Here is a 16,459-nt window from a genome sequence, read left to right as displayed (position 1 = left end):
TTGCTGTGACCTATCCATCATCCTATCTGCATTATCGTCCCTCTGTCCCCTGTCCTTCAGCCCCACTGTCCTGTCTGGACAGAGTTCCCCAAACTACTCTGGTTTTTCTCTCTCTAACTTGTGAATTACTTGCTATAGCAAACTTTGTTGTTGTGGTACTGGGAACTCAATATAGGGCCTTGTGCATGCTAGCAGAGCACTCTACCACTGAGCCCCGCCCCCAGCCCCTCACTGGAGGATTCTAGGCAGGGGCTCTACCACTGAGCCACACCTCAGCCCCACACTGGGGGACTCTAGGCAGGGGCTCTACCACTGAGCCACACCCCCAGCCCCTCACTGGGGGATTCTAGGCAGGGGCTCTACCACTGAGCCACACCCCAGCCCTTCACTGGGGGACTCTAGGCAGGGGCTCTACCACTGAGCCACACCCCCAGCCCCTCACTGGGGGATTCTAGGCAGGGGCTCTACCACTGAACCACACCCCAGCCCCTCACTGGGGGATTCTAGGCAGGGGCTCTGCCACTGAGCTATTCTCTGTTTTTATTTTTTATTTTGAGACAGAATTGAAGTCATGGCTATCTTGGGCAGCTTAGTGAGAACTGGTTTGAAAATAGATGTAAAAAGTGCTTCCGGGGTATGGCTCATCATGAGTACAGCACTTGTCTAGAATCCCCCAGTGAGGATCTGGGGGTGTGGTTCAGTGGTAAAGCACCATCCCAGCATACATGAGTTCTGAGTTCAATCCCTGGTGATATGGGGTCAGGGGCGGGGTGGGGAGGGGGCAGGTAGTTGGGGGTCATAACTTTAAAAGTACTTACTTTCTTCTTCTGTCCTGTCTGTGAGGAGGAAGAATGAATGTAGCCACGTTCAATGGGGGTGCAGAGACGAGGAGAGAGGGAGGGGTGGGCGTGAAGGTGGGTATGGGGGGAGGAGAGAGAGAGAGAGAGAGAGAGAGAGAGAGAGAGAGAGAGAGAGATAAATAGTTTTGCCACCAAATAAGCATCCCCGACCAGTCAGAGACCAGAGATGGGAACGCTATCAGAAGGTGGGCAACTCCACTCTCTGAATTTACAGGGTAAGACAGGACTCAAGTCCGCAACCACTCTCTCTCCTAATAAACATTCACGGAGCACCTGCTGCGTCCTGGGCCTGAGCAAGATCTGGGTGAGACAATATCACCCCAGTGAACAGTATCCATTGTTTCCCAGGAGCTCGCAGAGGAGGGGGACCAAAGCCTTGTGAAGTGGGACAGAGGTGTGAGTAGTGTTCTGGTCAACCTGCAGGACACGGCGGGAACTTATAAAGGGATGGTGGCTGCTGACCTGGAGTGGTTACCAGGGGAGGCGTCTTGGAGGAGGATATGATGTTTTGTCTGAAACCTGAAAGATGAGCAGGGGTTAGCTGAGTGGAGAAAAAAATAAAAAATAAAAAATAAAAAAAAAAAAACAACTTGGAAGGGAAAGGAAAAAATTATTCCAGATGTGGGGAAGAGTGTGGGGATGGTTCTGTCTGGAAAGAACTCAGCTGTAAATGGGGCCGAGAGACACAATTACAGCTGGGTGGTGAAAAGACACGTGAGCAATCTTAACATCTTAGACTGCATCTGAGAACAAGGGAGGTGCTGCCGAACAAAGAGGACTCGTGTTCAAGTCTTAGCTCCTTCGTCTCCTAGCTGTGTGACCCTCTTCCTCCATTTCCTCAACACAAACACAAATCCAGGGAAGCTTGGAAAAGGCAGTTAAGAACACTGGCTGCTTTGCCAGACAGAAGTTCCGGTTCCCAGCACCCACAGGGTGGCTCACAACTGCCTCTCACTCCCGGCTCCGGGGGATCTGATGCCCTCTTCTGGCCCCTGTGGGCACTGCATGCACTTGGTTCACAGACATACATGCAGACAAAACACCAAGACACGTAAGATTAAAAACAAATACATTAAAAAATAAAAAGAAAGTGAACTCCAGGTTCAGTGAAGAGAGCTCGTCTCAAGAAAAACTCAAGTGGAGAGTGGCTGCAGAAGACAGCCAACATTGACCTCTGGCCTCCACGGGAGTGTGTGTGGATATACACACCCACGCACACACTAACGTGCACACCTGTCCACACTGCACATATACACAACGGAATCATATTCAGGTGGTGCACACCTGTGATCTCATCACTCAGGAGCAGAGGCAGGTAGACTGGGGGTTCAAGACCAGCTTGGGCTGCACAGGAGACCTCTCAAAAAAAAGGAAGAGAAGGGGAATCAGAATAGAACAAACAACCTTAATACAAAAGATTCCAGAATGAGAGATGTCACTGTTAAAACTGGAGATGTCCTGGGCAGCACAGGCACACACACACACACACACACACACACACACACACACACACACACACACACACACACTATGATAGCATGGCTTGGTCTCTCCTCCTCTGAGAGAGGAATAAAGAAACCTGCAGATGATCTGAAAATCCATTAGCTCATAAGGTGCTTACTAACTTCTTTTCTTGGTCTTTCTCGGCAGGATTTCAAATCCCAGCTCGACTTAGGATAGTTTTATATTGTCTGCTTCAGGGGGCCTAGGATCATGTCGGAGACTATTTTCCTGGAATGTCTGTAGGGGATTCTCTAGACAAAATTAACTGATCCTGGAAGGACCCACTCTGACTTTGGGCAGTATCGTCCCATGGGTGAATGAGAAGGAGTATGTGACCCAAGCGCTTGCAGTTGGCACTCTACGCTTCCTGACTGTGGATGCAACACACCCAGCTGCCTCAGTTTCCCCACCATGCTACCCCCTCAAACTGTAAGCTGGGTGAACCCTTATTTTGCTAAGCTCGGGGTATTCTGTCACTGCCATGAGAAACATAACACATACAGCCTGGTACTCCCTGTGTAGCCCAGACTGTCCTCGAACTTATGACCCTCTTGTGCCTCCTAAGTGCTGGAGTTACAGATGTGAAGTAGTACAGTTTGTTGTATCTTTTCATTTCATTTTAATTAATAGGTGTGTGTGTGTGCATGCGCGCGCGCGCACGCATGTGCATTGTGGCACACATATGGAGATCAGAGGGCATCTCGAAGGAATCACTTTTCTCTCTCCACCATGTAGGCCCTGAGGATTGAACTCGGGTCATCAGGCTTGGCAGAATGTGACTGCTCATTGAGCCGTTTTGCCCGTCTGTTGCTGAATTTTGATCACTTGCTACTCTGTCCCCGATGACTCTGACCTTACCTGCTCTAACTCCAGTCTGATTGTACAGACGTTAAAGGAATACTGTCCAACCATATCATAACCTGTGGGTTGTGACCCATTTTGGGGGGAGGGTCACATATCAGCTATCCTTCATACGAGATATTTATATTAAAATTGATAACAGCAGCAAATTCACAGTTATGAATTAGCAATGAAATCATTGTATGTTTGGGGACCCCCCACAGCATGCGGAACTGTATTAAAGGGTCGCAGCATCAGGAAGTTGAGAAGCACTGGTCTATACATATATACACATATATGGATATATATTATAATATCTACCATTACAGCTATTAATGCCACATAAGATTGATATTTGGCCAAAAACAGAGGCAGGGGGCTGGAGAGATGGGGGGTAAGAGCTCTGGCTGGGCAAGCATGAGGACCTGAGTTCTGATCCTTAGCACCCATATAAAGAACTGGCTGAGGCCACCTGCACCTGTACGTATCGCTCTGTAGACCAGGCTGGCCTCAAACTCCCTCCCAATACCAGGGAGATACAGTAGAGAAGGATCCCAGGCACTTGCTGGCCTGAGCCAACCTAAACATGGTGAGCTCCAGGTTTAGTGAGAGACTGTCTCATGGAAGTACTAAGACTGGAAGAGACAGACCAGGATACCCAGTGTCCTCCCCTGGCCTTTGCATGCATGCACAGGTGTGTATACTCACTCCCCTCCCCCCTACCCATCCCAAACACACATCAAAACATTTGGGACAGCAAGATAGGTCAGCCTGTAAAAGTGTTTGCTAGCAAGTCTGAATGAAGATCTGAGTTTTATTCCCAGGACCCTCATGGTGGAACCATGGAACCAACTCCCACCAGGTCTCATCTGACCTCCCCATGCATATCTCGGCACAAGCGTCCCTTCAAAATCAATATTTTTTAAATTTAAATTTAAGCTGGGTGGTGGTGGTACACACCTTTAATCCCAGCACTTTGGGAGGCAGAGCCAGGCGGATCTCTGTGAGTTCGAGGCCAGCCTGGTCTACAGAGCAAGATCCAGGACAGGCTCCAAAGCTACGCAGAGAAAACTTGTCTCAAAACCCCCCCCCCCAAAAAAAAAAGTTAAATTTAAAGCCAAATAAACAAAGCATGGAACTGGGTGATACATGAGACATTCTGTGACCTCACTAGGTATGCATCACCCATTGACAAGAAAGAGCAAAGACTGTGGGCGAACGACATAGATCCATACTTACCATCCGGGGACAGTCTGCTCATCAGCCCTGAGGAAGGAGACAAAAACAAAATGTTGTTAACACACACAGCAATTGCAACAGAAAGAAAGTCCACAATGAATGGATTTTCCCAGTCCGACGGATTCAGCCAGCTCTCTGGGGGAAGTGCAGCTATGGTGCCCTAGGTATTGAGGTCAAGGCCATTTAGGATGGCAGGACGTAGAGCATTTAAGTTCAGTTAGGTTTTTTAAATGTTTTTTTGCCCCCAACAATAGGCAATAAGTTTCCATTTCTTTGTGACTTTTCACCCCTCAGCAGTTCCTCTTTCTCTGGGATGCAGCCCATTTTCCCTCACACGAGGTGCATCTCTCTGGACCTGTTACACCTCAAGAACAAAGGAAGTTGGGAAATCTACTCTGACCCCAGCCAGTCAAGCATTTGGGCATTTCTGCATTTGTGGACGTAGAGTAGACAGAGACTCAGTCCCTGCTGTGGAAGGGACACATATAGACAACTTCAGATCAGCAGAAAACAGGATAGAGAATTGTGGGAGACCCTAAACCTAAATAAAACCCCTTAGAGCTGCTGCACTTCTCAGAGTCCCTCCTCTACCTGATAAATCTACAACATCGGCCATGTACTTTCACTGTGTGCCAAGCTCTTTTCCTGGCTGTTCTGGAGCTTGTTCTGTAGACCAGGCTGGCCTCGAACTCACAGAGAGTCTTCTCATTCTTTAACTAATGAAGAAAAGGAAAACCCACCCACCAGCTAGCATCAACATGATTTAGAGCAATGGTTCTCACCTGGGGGTCAAATGTCACTTCTACAGGGGTCACCTAAGACCATCTGCATATCAGGTATCTACATTACAATTCATAACAGTAGCAAAATTACTGTTATAAAGTAGCAATGAAAATCATTTTATGGTTGGGGGTCATCATGGCATGAGGAATTGTATTAAAGGGTCTCAGCTTTAGGAAGGTTGAGAACCATTGATTCAGAATTTCCTTAAATAGTCTCAATTCCTTGTCCCAGTTCAGTCATCAGGCATCATTTGCTTCCAGTGCGGTCTGCACACCAAGTCAGAAGGCAATTTCATCATTGTGCAAGCATCATGGAATGGACTTCCTCAAACTGAGGTTTGGGTTATGGCGCTGATATGTGGTATTAGCGTCTGCTGGAGTGTAGACAATTCATCACTGGCCCAACATATGGTTGTCGTGCAGTACATGACCATGACCCCCAACACATTCTGAATTAGTTCCATCTTTGAGTTTCTACCATCTGAGTATGACACACACTAAAAATCTTACCAATTTTCTATGTGTATGTGTGTGCTCAGGTGTATGCAGATGCATGTGTATGCACAGTGAGGCCAAAGGTCAACCTCCAATGCTGTTTGAGGAGCTATCTATCTTGTCATTCCCCTCACCTCCAAGATTTAATTTTGAAAAGTGTTAATTATTTGTGTGTGGGTATGTGCATGTGAGTGCAATGCCCACAGGGATCAGAAGAGGGCGACAGATCCCTTGGAGCTGGAGTTTAAGCAGTTGTGGGCTGCTGGATGTGACTGTTGGGAACTGAACTCAGATCCTCTGGAAGAGCAGTAGGTGCTCCTAACCACAGAGCCATCTCTCTAGCCCCTGCCCTGATTTATTTTAAAAGTGAGGAGTTGCCTATACCACACTGCGTGCATGGAGGGCAGAGGATAACTTGCTGGAGTTGGTTCTCTCCCTTTACCATGTGTTTCTAGGAAGAGGTCAGGTCATCAAGAAGCAAACACTTCTATCCCTGAGCCATCTTGTCAACCCCCTTTAAAAATATGCGTGTGTGTGTGTGTGTGTGTGTGTGTGTGTGTGTGTGTGTGTGTACGCCATGGTGCATGTTGGAGGTCAAAAGACAACCTTGAGTGCAGTCCACAGTTTTAATTTTTTTGAGACAGGGTCTATGTAGCCCATAGTCCTGGAACTCATTCTATAGACCAGGCTGGCCTCAAACTCACAGAGATCCTGCCTCTACCTCCGTCCTGAGTGCTGGGGTTAAAGGTATGCACCATCACTGTCTTCCAGCCCACAAATTCTTGCTCAAAGTCTTACATTGAACTTCCCAGCCCGTGACATTGTCCATGTGACTCATATACTTACCCACAATTCCTGACGGCAGCAGGACCGGGAGAGGTGACATGGTGGCCGAGATCACAGATGACATGCAGGACATTGAGCCAGATGGGTCATAGAGACAAAGCCATAATTAGAAAGTGACAAACAAGATCAGATGCTGGGGGCTGGGGACATGTTGGAAAGTGTAATCTACAATAGGTCAATGAGTCATGATGCATGGTCAGAGATGAAAACTCGGGTTCCTTGAGATCCCCAAGAGTCCCTCTGAGAGTCCCAAGAGTCCCTCTGAGATCCCCAAGGGTCCTGTGAGATCCCCAAGAGTCCCTGTGAGATCCCCAAGAGTCCCTGTGAGATCCCCAAGAGTCCCTCTGAGATCCCCGAGAGTCCCTGTGAGAGCCCCAAGAGTCCCTGTGAGATCCCCAAGAGTCCCTGTGAGATCCCCAAGAGTCCCTCTGAGATCCCCGAGAGTCCCTGTGAGATCCCCAAGAGTCCCTGTGAGATCCCCAAGAGTCCCTGTGAGATCCCCAAGAGTCCCTGTGAGATCCCAAGAGTCCCTCTGAGATCCCCAAGAGTCCCTGTGAGATCCCCAAGAGTCCCTGTGAGATCCCCAAGAGTCCCTGTGAGATCCCCAAGAGTCCCTGTGAGATCCCCAAGAGTCCCTGTGAGATCCCCAAGAGTCCCTGTGAGATCCCCAAGAGTCCCTGTGAGATCCCCAAGAGTCCCTGTGAGATCCCAAGAGTCCCTGTGAGATCCCCAAGAGTCCCTGTGAGAGCCCAAGAGTCCTGTGAGAGCCCCAAGAGTCCCTGTGAGATCCCAAGAGTCCCTGTGAGATCCCAAGAGTCCCTCCGAGATCCCCAAGAGTCCCTGTGAGAGCCCCAAGAGTCCCTGTGAGATCCCCAAGAGTCTCTGTGAGATCCCCAAGAGTCCCTGTGAGATCCCCGAGAGTCCCTGTGAGAGCCCCAAGAGTCCCTGTGAGATCCCCAAGAGTCCCTGTGAGATCCCCAAGAGTCCCTGTGAGAGCCCAAGAGTCCCTCTGAGATCCCAAGAGTCCCTGTGAGAGCCCCAAGAGTCCCTGTGAGATCCCCAAGAGTCCCTGTGAGAGCCCCAAGAGTCCCTTTGCAGCAGACTGGAAGAGACCTTAGTGAGCTGAGCACAGCAGTCCATGGCCTGCAGCCATGCTGGAGGGAAAGGCAAGGCTGCTCTTTGATGACTCTAGAAGGAGGTCCCGGGCTCACCTCAGCTTGATCTGGGGATCCCTAATGTCTGCCTTCTGAGGTGGGAATATCAGCTGGGATACCATGCCTGTTGGCTTTATTATAAGCTCTGGGGATCTGAACTCATGTCCTAATGCTTTCAGCAAATGCGTTAACCACTGAGCTGTCTTCCCAGCCCATGTGACTTTTTCTGTTTGAATGTGTCTGACCAAATTAAATCTAGGTAGATCTAAAGTTTGCTTTCTGGCCAAATGGCTTTTGTTTCTGTCCCATTCTGAAGCTTGTATTAACAAGGAAGGCCTTTTTAGGGCCTTCAAACTGTCCTTTACCTCTCTCTCTCTCTCTCTCTCTCTCTCTCTCTCTCTCTCTCTCTCTCTCTCTCTCTCTCTGTTGTTCAGTGAAAATTTTGTGATTAGTCAGATATGGTGGTGCAGGCCTTTAATATCAGCACTTGGGAGGCAGAGACAGGTGGATCTCTGAGAGTTTAAGGCCAGCTTGATCTACATAGTGAGCTCCAGGTCAGCCAGGGCTACATAGTGAAACCCTGTCTCAAAACAAAAGAAAAAAGAAAATGTCATGATTAAACATGACCATACCAGAAAGATTCAGGTCCACTGTCTTTATGATGCAAACAGAGCATGCTCAGAGACGTTCCTGTCAATCATCTGAAAACACGAGCTGAGCATGCTCAGAAGCGTTTCTCTCCACCAGGTTTGTGATTCAAACTGGACGTGCTCAGGTGTGTCCCTGGCTGCCATCTTTAACTTTTCTAACACGACCTTGAGCTAAACATGCCCCACAATGTGTCTCCCATGATCCCTTCTTTAGTTGGGACCTTTGACTAAGCATATTGGGGAATACACCTTCTTTATGTGCTTTCCTATTGGACTATGTGTGGACTCCTTCACTGGAGGAGGACTCTGCCATGGAAATCACTACGGATGATAATTCTTTCTTTACTCTTTTTTTTCTTGGCTGAGTTTGCTTTGATCTTGTTCTCACCAAGATGCAAACCAGATACATATGGACCAAGGAAAAAATATTGAATTTTTGGAGAGCAAAGAGTGGTGCTTGAATCCTATCAAAGGAGGTATTCTAGGTACTCAAGTTCTCTTTAGTCCCTAGATTAGAAGCTAGGATGCAGACACGGGAGAGGAAATGTTTGTGGAAAGTCAGCGGATATTATTTCTGTGGGACAAAGGCACCTAGAACAGATGGAGGGAGAAGGAAATAAGTTGAGACCTTACCTTTCAGCACTGTAGTCATGAGAGCATCGGGAAGGAGGAGGTGAGCCAGGACCAATGAGAACATTTGTCCAATCAAAGTTGAGAAGGGATATGGAATCAGTTAAGTCATCCTTTGTGCATCATCCCTCAGTGCACTACAAAGATTCCCCCCTCTCCCCAGTAGGGTAAGGAACCAGAATGGGGAGCTTTGATGTAACCTATGGTTCCTGCTTCTCTTTGAAGACACGTTTATTGCAGAAGTGAGAACTCCAGGGTACCAGTTATGTGAGGAATCTAAAGCCTCCCTGTTCCACTTGACTTCCGGGAGATTAGCAGACTATGGTCTCCAGAAAAACCGTCACCTTCTGTTCTCAGCTGGACGCTGAGATGGTTACTTCTCAGTAAAGAAGAGAGCCTGTCTGCCCTGAAACTCACCAGTGAATACACAATCCAGCCTGTTTGTACAAATAACGTAGGCTCTTAACCGGGTCAGTTCATTGATCCCACTGACACCAATATCAAGCTGTAGTCATGGAAACCAATGACTCTTTCTTCCTGTCTTGCGCGCACCATTCCTACAAGATCTAAGAGAATGGCTGACCTTAAGGTGGATCCCATCCCCACCCCACGACCTTCAGATCTAGGCTGAATGGCCATGTTCAAGTTGAGCGTTCTCTGAGTCTGCTCCTGCAAAACGTGATGGTCGGGTGTTTGCCCCTCTCTGCCCTGCGTCTCCCTGAGCTGAATCCCCACCCCAACCCTTGTTTATATTTGGAGGGATTGTGACTTACATTTGACTGGAAGAGGAGTCAGAACCAGGAGCCAGTGAGTCAGCATGGAAAACAGAGGGAGAAGAAGAGGGTGGGGTCAGTATGCATGCAAACTACCTCGGTCTCCCCATGTACTTCTTTGTTCCTTCATGGAATGGTTTACATGCTCACTGCTATACAGCCGGGGGCTTCTAGAAAGTTTGCCGCATATAATTTGAGAAAGGTCTAAATGGTGGTAACACTGACTGCCAAAAGCGTCCAGAACCCTCCTGTGGTAATTTGAGTAAGAATGGTCCCTATAGGCTTATAGATTTAAATGGCTGGTCATCGGGGAGCGGCACTATTAGGAGGTGTGGCTTTGTTGGGGTGGGTGTGGCCTGGTTGGAGGAAGTGTGTCACTGGGGGTGGGCTTTGAGGTTTCAAATGCTGTCTGCTGATCCAGATGTAGGACTCTCAGCTCCTTCCCCAGCGCCATGTCTGCCTGTGTTCTGCCATGCTCCCTGCCTGATGATAATGGACTAAACCTCTGAGCTGTAAGGCAGCCCCAATGAAACGTTTTTCTTTATAAGAGTTGCTGTGGTCATGGTGTCTCCTCACAGAAGTAGAACACTGACTAAGACACCTCCTTTAGTCTTGTGCTTTTAAAATTAGCTTTACATATATACATATTTGCATATACACATATATCCACACACACATATATATGTATGCCTAGAGACAAACAGATACCTATCTATATAGATAGAGCACTACATTCATGCAGCTGGCCCTCAATATGAGCAGACTCTGCATCCATTTATTCAAATAACCACAAACAATTTTTTGCACTTTTTATAACTCTATTTGATCATCAATAGTTAGTTCTTATAAGAAATATTTTAAAAAGTATTTTTATGATTTATATATTTGAGCCAACCATACTGGTTCATGTCTATAATCTCAGCACTTGGAGGTTTGAGGCAGGAGGATTACCACAATTTTGAGGCCAGCCTAGACTACACAGTGAGTCTTTGTTTTTTAAAAGAAAATGGGCTGGCAGGATGGCTCAGTGGGTAAACACTGCAACCCTGGAGACTAGAGTTCGATACCTGGAACCTCTGTAAAGGTAGAAGGAGAGAACCAATTCCACTAAGTTGCCCTCTAACCCTACGTTTTCTTTTCTTTTCTTTTCTTTTTTTTTTTTTTTCAGACAGGGTTTCTCTATGTAGCTTTGCACCTTTCCTGGAACTCACTTGATAGCCCAGGCTGGCCTCGAACTCACAGAGATCTGCCTGCCTCTGCCTCCCGAGTGCTGGGATTAAAGGCGTGCGCCACCACAGCCTGGCCGTTTTCTTACATTTCTTGAGATTTTTATTTGCTTTTATTTTTATGTATGTGGGCGTTTTACCTGCATGTCTGTCTGTCTGTGCACCACTTTCATGTAGTGCCCTCAGATATAAGAAGAGGACGTCAGATCCCCTGGAACTGGAGTTACGGATGGAGTGAGCCTCCCTGTGGGCGCTGGGAACCAAGCCTGGGTCCTCTGGAAGAACAGTCAGCACTCCTAACCACTGGGCCATCTCTCCAGCCCCTAACCTCCATATTTTAACAAGAGTTTTATGCCACTTTTATTTTGTGCGTATGGGTGTTTTACATGCATGTATATAAATGCACTGCATGTGGACCTCTTACCCTCGGAGGCCAAAAAGATGTGCCCCCACACAGTAATAACAATGGATAAAATAAAACAAATTGCAGAAGATGTGGCAGCATTTCTGCTGAGCTCCTGGCCTGGCTCCAGAGAGCAGCACCTAGCCCTAATCCTTCCTTTGTTTAGCCACACCTTTTGTTTCTCTTACCTTTTGTTTCTGTTATCACCCTATGTGAATCTTATTTGAGAGTCAAGGATCAGAGAGTCCCCAAGGATCAAAGGCCAATGCAAAAGTTGGTCCAGGAAACCCGGAAAACCGAGGTACCTGATAATTCAAGTAATTTGCACTTGGCATTTGGTCTCTGGGAGCTCCTTTTTGGTTGCTTTGAAGGTACAGAAATTAACTATCTAAACTGTAAAATGGAGTAAATAAAAATGCCCTAGGTGAAGGGAAAGGGCTTCAGTCCTTCGAGGCTGGACCCCCCTGCAGCCATGATAGGCTAAATTCATTCTTAAGATGCCCCTGTGTCTCCATTCCACGGACCTGCGTGAACCCACACACTCGTGTAGCGACCACACAGCTACAAGAAGACTTGTAGGACTTGGTCTTCTTCCACAGTGGGTCCCGGGGGGTCGAACTCAAGCGGCCAGGCTTGGTGGCAAGTGCCTTGGCCCACTGAGCCACCACACTGGGTCCGGAACTGAACATATGGACCTCCTCCCAAGAGAGTCAGAGAATGGACGGCACAGTGCAGGGCTTCAGATCCTTCTGCCACCTGGGTTTGGCAACTGAGTGCCATGGCGTGTTTGGCATGCTCAAAGCATGCTAAGTGCCTAATTCCCATTGGTTCCTTCTCTCTATTTTCAGCCCCAAACAATAGCATTACCTTATATTTGCATAGAAAAGCAATCTCTGTTTATTCAGTCCGCCTGAGTACTAGGAATTTTCCCAGGCCATAGGATTAAAGACAAGGGCTCACGCTCTCTGGGTATTCATAGTCTCAGAGGCCTCTCCCTGTTCCTTGTGTCATGGATTGTGTGGCCCAGAGTGTCTGCAGGTGTGTTTTGGAGGAGATGGTACTCGGTGGATGTGTGTGCTGTTCGGTAGGCTGGCAGAAGGGAAGCATCCTTGTTCTCTTGCAACTTCATCTCCTGCACTTGGATGTCAAAACTCCAGGTTCTGCCCCTTTGGAACTGCGGGGCTTAGGTCAGCGGCTCCCTGAGCCCATGGACCTTTGCCTTAGACTGAGAATTAAATCACTGGTGTCTGTTTCTGAGGCTTCAGGTTTGGACTGAGCCACATTACCAAGCTCCCTGGTTCTCTAGCTTGGGATGTTCTGTTGTGTACCTTCTTAGTCTCCATCATCAAGGGAGCTAATATCCCAAATAAATCCCTTCACCCCTGTATATTCCATTCCATTCTGTATAGTCTATTTCTTATCATAGGTTATCATAGTCTGTTCTATTCTATCTTTATATTCTATTTCCTACTTTATCCTATATTAGCCTGTTCTATTCTATTTCTTTCTTTTCCTTGAGTTTGATGCCTGGAACCTATGTAAAGGTTGGACCTCACTATGTGAACCAGGTTGGCTTCAAACTCACAGAGATCCACCTGCCTCTGCCTCCTGAGTGCTGGGATTAAACTACTACCTGGTACTAACCTGTTTTTGTTATATTTTTATTCTGTTTCGTTTCTGCTTTTATTCTAGTCTACTTCCATTTCCGTTATGTTCTGTTTATTCTCTCTAGTCTATTCTTTCTAGTTCTCTGGAGAATTCTGGCTGAAACAGTTTGCACAACACTTGAACTCCTTCCCTGTTTGAGATGGCATTTTAATTTACTTCTGTCCAATTCACACATCATAACAGCCTGGGTATAGCTACAGGTGTGAGAACCAGATGTTTTCTACTAAGCCAGCCTAGTTTTTTGAAACAGGGTCTCATGTAGAACAGGCTAGCCCTGTACTCACTGTGCAGCTGAGGATGACCTTGAACTTCCAATTCTTCTGCCTCCACCTCCTGAGTGCTGGTTTTACAGGTACTGGCATGCCTGGCAGCTGCTTACTTCTAATAGTTATTCTGTGACCCTCAAGCCAAGAGTGTACGGCAGATTGAAGCCACACTCGGCCCTTCCCCAGAATTCCCAGAGGGTTTTCGGACCCGACAGAATCTGAGAGGAGCCCCCTGTGAGAGCACAAACATGGGGTATCTACAGCTCTTACTTTTTTCTTCCATTGCGACTGGAGGCAAACGCATCATTCGTGTGGATTCCAACGGGACCGGGAAGCAGGTGCAGGGAGAGAATTAGACACGAGACTCAAATCACTACAATAATCAAGACCACCCCAACTGGCATGGTTTTGAAGGCTGGCTAATACACACATTTTCTATCAAAGTTCCTCAGGTTCACTCATCTGCTCACCCACATATCTACCCACCCATCTCCACATGTCTGCCTACCACTCATCTACTTATCCATTCACCCCCACACCTATTATCCACCTATCGATTCCCCACCCACTCCTCTAGCCATCCACTCACCCACTCACCATCCGTCATCCATCCACCACAAAAAAAAACAGTCTCAAAAAACCAAAAAGAAAAAAAAATGGACAAAGAGAGTAGAAAATCTTTATGTTCTATTTGGTAGACACTATAGCAATCCCCCCACTCCGCCTTTTTTGTTTTGTTTTTGTTTTTTGAGACAGGGTTCCACTGTGCAGTTCTGGCTGTTCTGGAACTCAATTTGTAGACCAGGCTTGCCTCGAACTCAGGGATCCACCTGCCTCTGCCTCCCGAGTGCTGGGATTAAAGGGGTGCGCCACCACTGCCAGCGATCCCATCTTAAGGCAAGATCTCCAGGTGGCTGCTAAAATTAATTGGCCAAGATGAAAAGAAAGAGTATGTATGTGTAGTCTAAGTATCCCCCCCATATTTATCAATTACAAGAAGGGAAATAGTAACAGGTAGTGGAGAAACCTGGTTTGCCGACATCCTTAGCGGAGAGATCAAAGAGAACATCATAGGCTAGAGACAAACCGTTATCAATCACTTGGCTATAACCCCCAGTGAGGGCACCTGTGGCTGCAGTGTCTTCTTGCCCCAAATGTGTAACCTCAGTCTAACCATGGGAAAACCTCAGGGAAAGTCAGTCCAGGAGACATCCTGAGACCAGCCGACCAGAATCATTTAAATGTTTGGAGTTCATGAAAGACAGGAAGAGGCTGATGATTCAGGAGAAGAAGGGCAGGCGAGACGACTCAGCAGGAAAAGGTACTGTCCCCACCAAAGCCATCGGATAGTCTGGGTTCTATCCTGGGATTCGCATGGTGGAAGGAGAGAACCAACTCCTATAAGCTGCCTTCTGACCTTCACATGCACAGACAGACAGACAGATAATAGATGGATAGATAGATAGATAGATAGATAGATAGATAGATAGATAGATAGATGACAGACAGACAGACAGTAGATAGGTAGATAGATGGATAGATAATAGATAGATAGATGATAGATAGATAGATAGATAGATAGATAGATAGATAGATAGATAGATAGATGGCAGACAGATTCAACTTTTGAAATAGGAGAAGAGGAAGGAAGGAAAGAAAGAAGGGGAAAGAGAAGGAGGAAGATGTAACCACACGCCTCATATGACCCCCATAACCTGTATGTTCTGGTCCCCACATTCTCTCTATTCTTCCTCGAACCCTTCCCTCCCCCACCATGCTCATTCTACCCACCATCTTTCTGCCACGCTGACTATTCTCAGAGCCTCGAAGGCACTCGGCGTCTTCGAGCCCACCATCTTTGCGCACATGCGGTTCCGTCCGCCCGAAGTAATGTGTAACCACTTTAGCTGGCTAGCTCCTGCTTCCTGCTGAAGTCTCGTCTCAAACGTCACTCTTCCGGAATGGTCTTACCTACAGCTCCCTACTGTAGGGATGTGGCTATCTGCTCCTCATGAGGATCACACCTCTCCCCAACTCTGTCCCCAGCACCGAGTACAAACTAAAACTGGAAAGCACGGCCGATCTGGTAGTGGAGGAAACAGTGCCGGTTTATGACAGGGCTTGAGTCTTTCCAGTGTAGCCTTTGGTATCTTTATGCTGTAAAGGACCGGCGTCTCTGACACTCTGGCTACAGGGCTGGTGACTCCACTACACAAATGTCATCTCTGCAGTGACGCAAAGCCGTCCAGGAGAGTCTGTGACTAACGAGGAGCAGATGAGGACAAGAAACTGACCGACACAGACAGGTGGGTCTCTCTCCCATGTGGCAATAGGTCACTTACGGAGAACCACACAGTGTGCTCATCTCCAGGGGTAGACATTAGTACCTCCAAGGGTAAGGCCACAAACTAGAAACTCATGAAGCCACCGGTATCTTGAAGGGCAAGACCGACAACCCAGGACTCTTGCAGCCATCTCCCCAGGGGAAAAGAGAAGGAACTGCCTAAGCCCAAAGCACGGAAGCCTGTGGTAGACCTCAGAAATGCTACTGAATCCAGCCTGAGTGGCCTCCCCATCCTAAGATGCCACGGAGAAGAGGCGAGGGCTGGGTGGAAGCCTTACCTTCACGAGGAATGCAGGCCTCTGTCAGGCCCAGGAAAAGGAGGACCACCAGGGACCTCTTCAGAAACAGCTCCAGTCTGCACATGGTGGGGCCTGGGCAGGGTGCCTGGCCTTCTCCTTCGAGGCTCAAGAGGACTCTGCTCACTCACTGCTCTCCTGGGCTCTCAAGGCAAAACTCCCTGCCTACACATGCCCTCCAGCTACCCGGAGGCAGTCAGCTGGTGAGACCGTTGCCCACACCCCCAGCTGCTGGCCCAGCAACTGCCCCCCCCTCCACTAGCACCTGATATTTATCTCAAAGCAGCACTCTATGATGATTACATGTTGTACCCACTTGCTCGTTTTCCTGTGGCCCAAATGTAACATCTTGTTTGGTGACATTTGTAGCTAACCGTGACTTTTGCATTTTAATTTTAACTTTTTTAACACGATATTTTTAAATTTAACATTTTAAATGATATTTTATTTGTGCTGAAATGTGGTGATATTTTATTTGTATGTT

At 47.6% G+C, this 16,459-nt stretch overlaps 1 long non-coding RNA gene across 1 annotated transcript; it reads right to left on the bottom strand.

Annotated features, from left to right (window-relative positions):
• Positions 1 to 818: 818 nt before the first annotated feature.
• On the bottom strand, positions 819 to 16,200 carry LOC114685763. The gene is made up of 8 exons (XR_005090724.1): positions 15,958 to 16,200; positions 13,606 to 13,623; positions 9,773 to 9,778; positions 9,003 to 9,011; positions 6,566 to 6,574; positions 4,443 to 4,469; positions 1,323 to 1,379; positions 819 to 836 (listed from the first exon to the last, which is right to left on the bottom strand). It is a non-coding gene; the product is annotated as an uncharacterized LOC114685763 (long non-coding RNA).
• Between the last annotated feature and the right edge of the window lie 259 nt (positions 16,201 to 16,459).

This window comes from Peromyscus leucopus, chromosome 1 (genome assembly GCF_004664715.2).
Source record: "Peromyscus leucopus breed LL Stock chromosome 1, UCI_PerLeu_2.1, whole genome shotgun sequence".
NCBI classification, from domain to species: Eukaryota; Metazoa; Chordata; class Mammalia; order Rodentia; family Cricetidae; genus Peromyscus; species Peromyscus leucopus.
The sequence above is the reverse complement of the archived record's forward strand: the minus strand, read 5'-3'. Positions and strand labels throughout refer to the sequence as shown.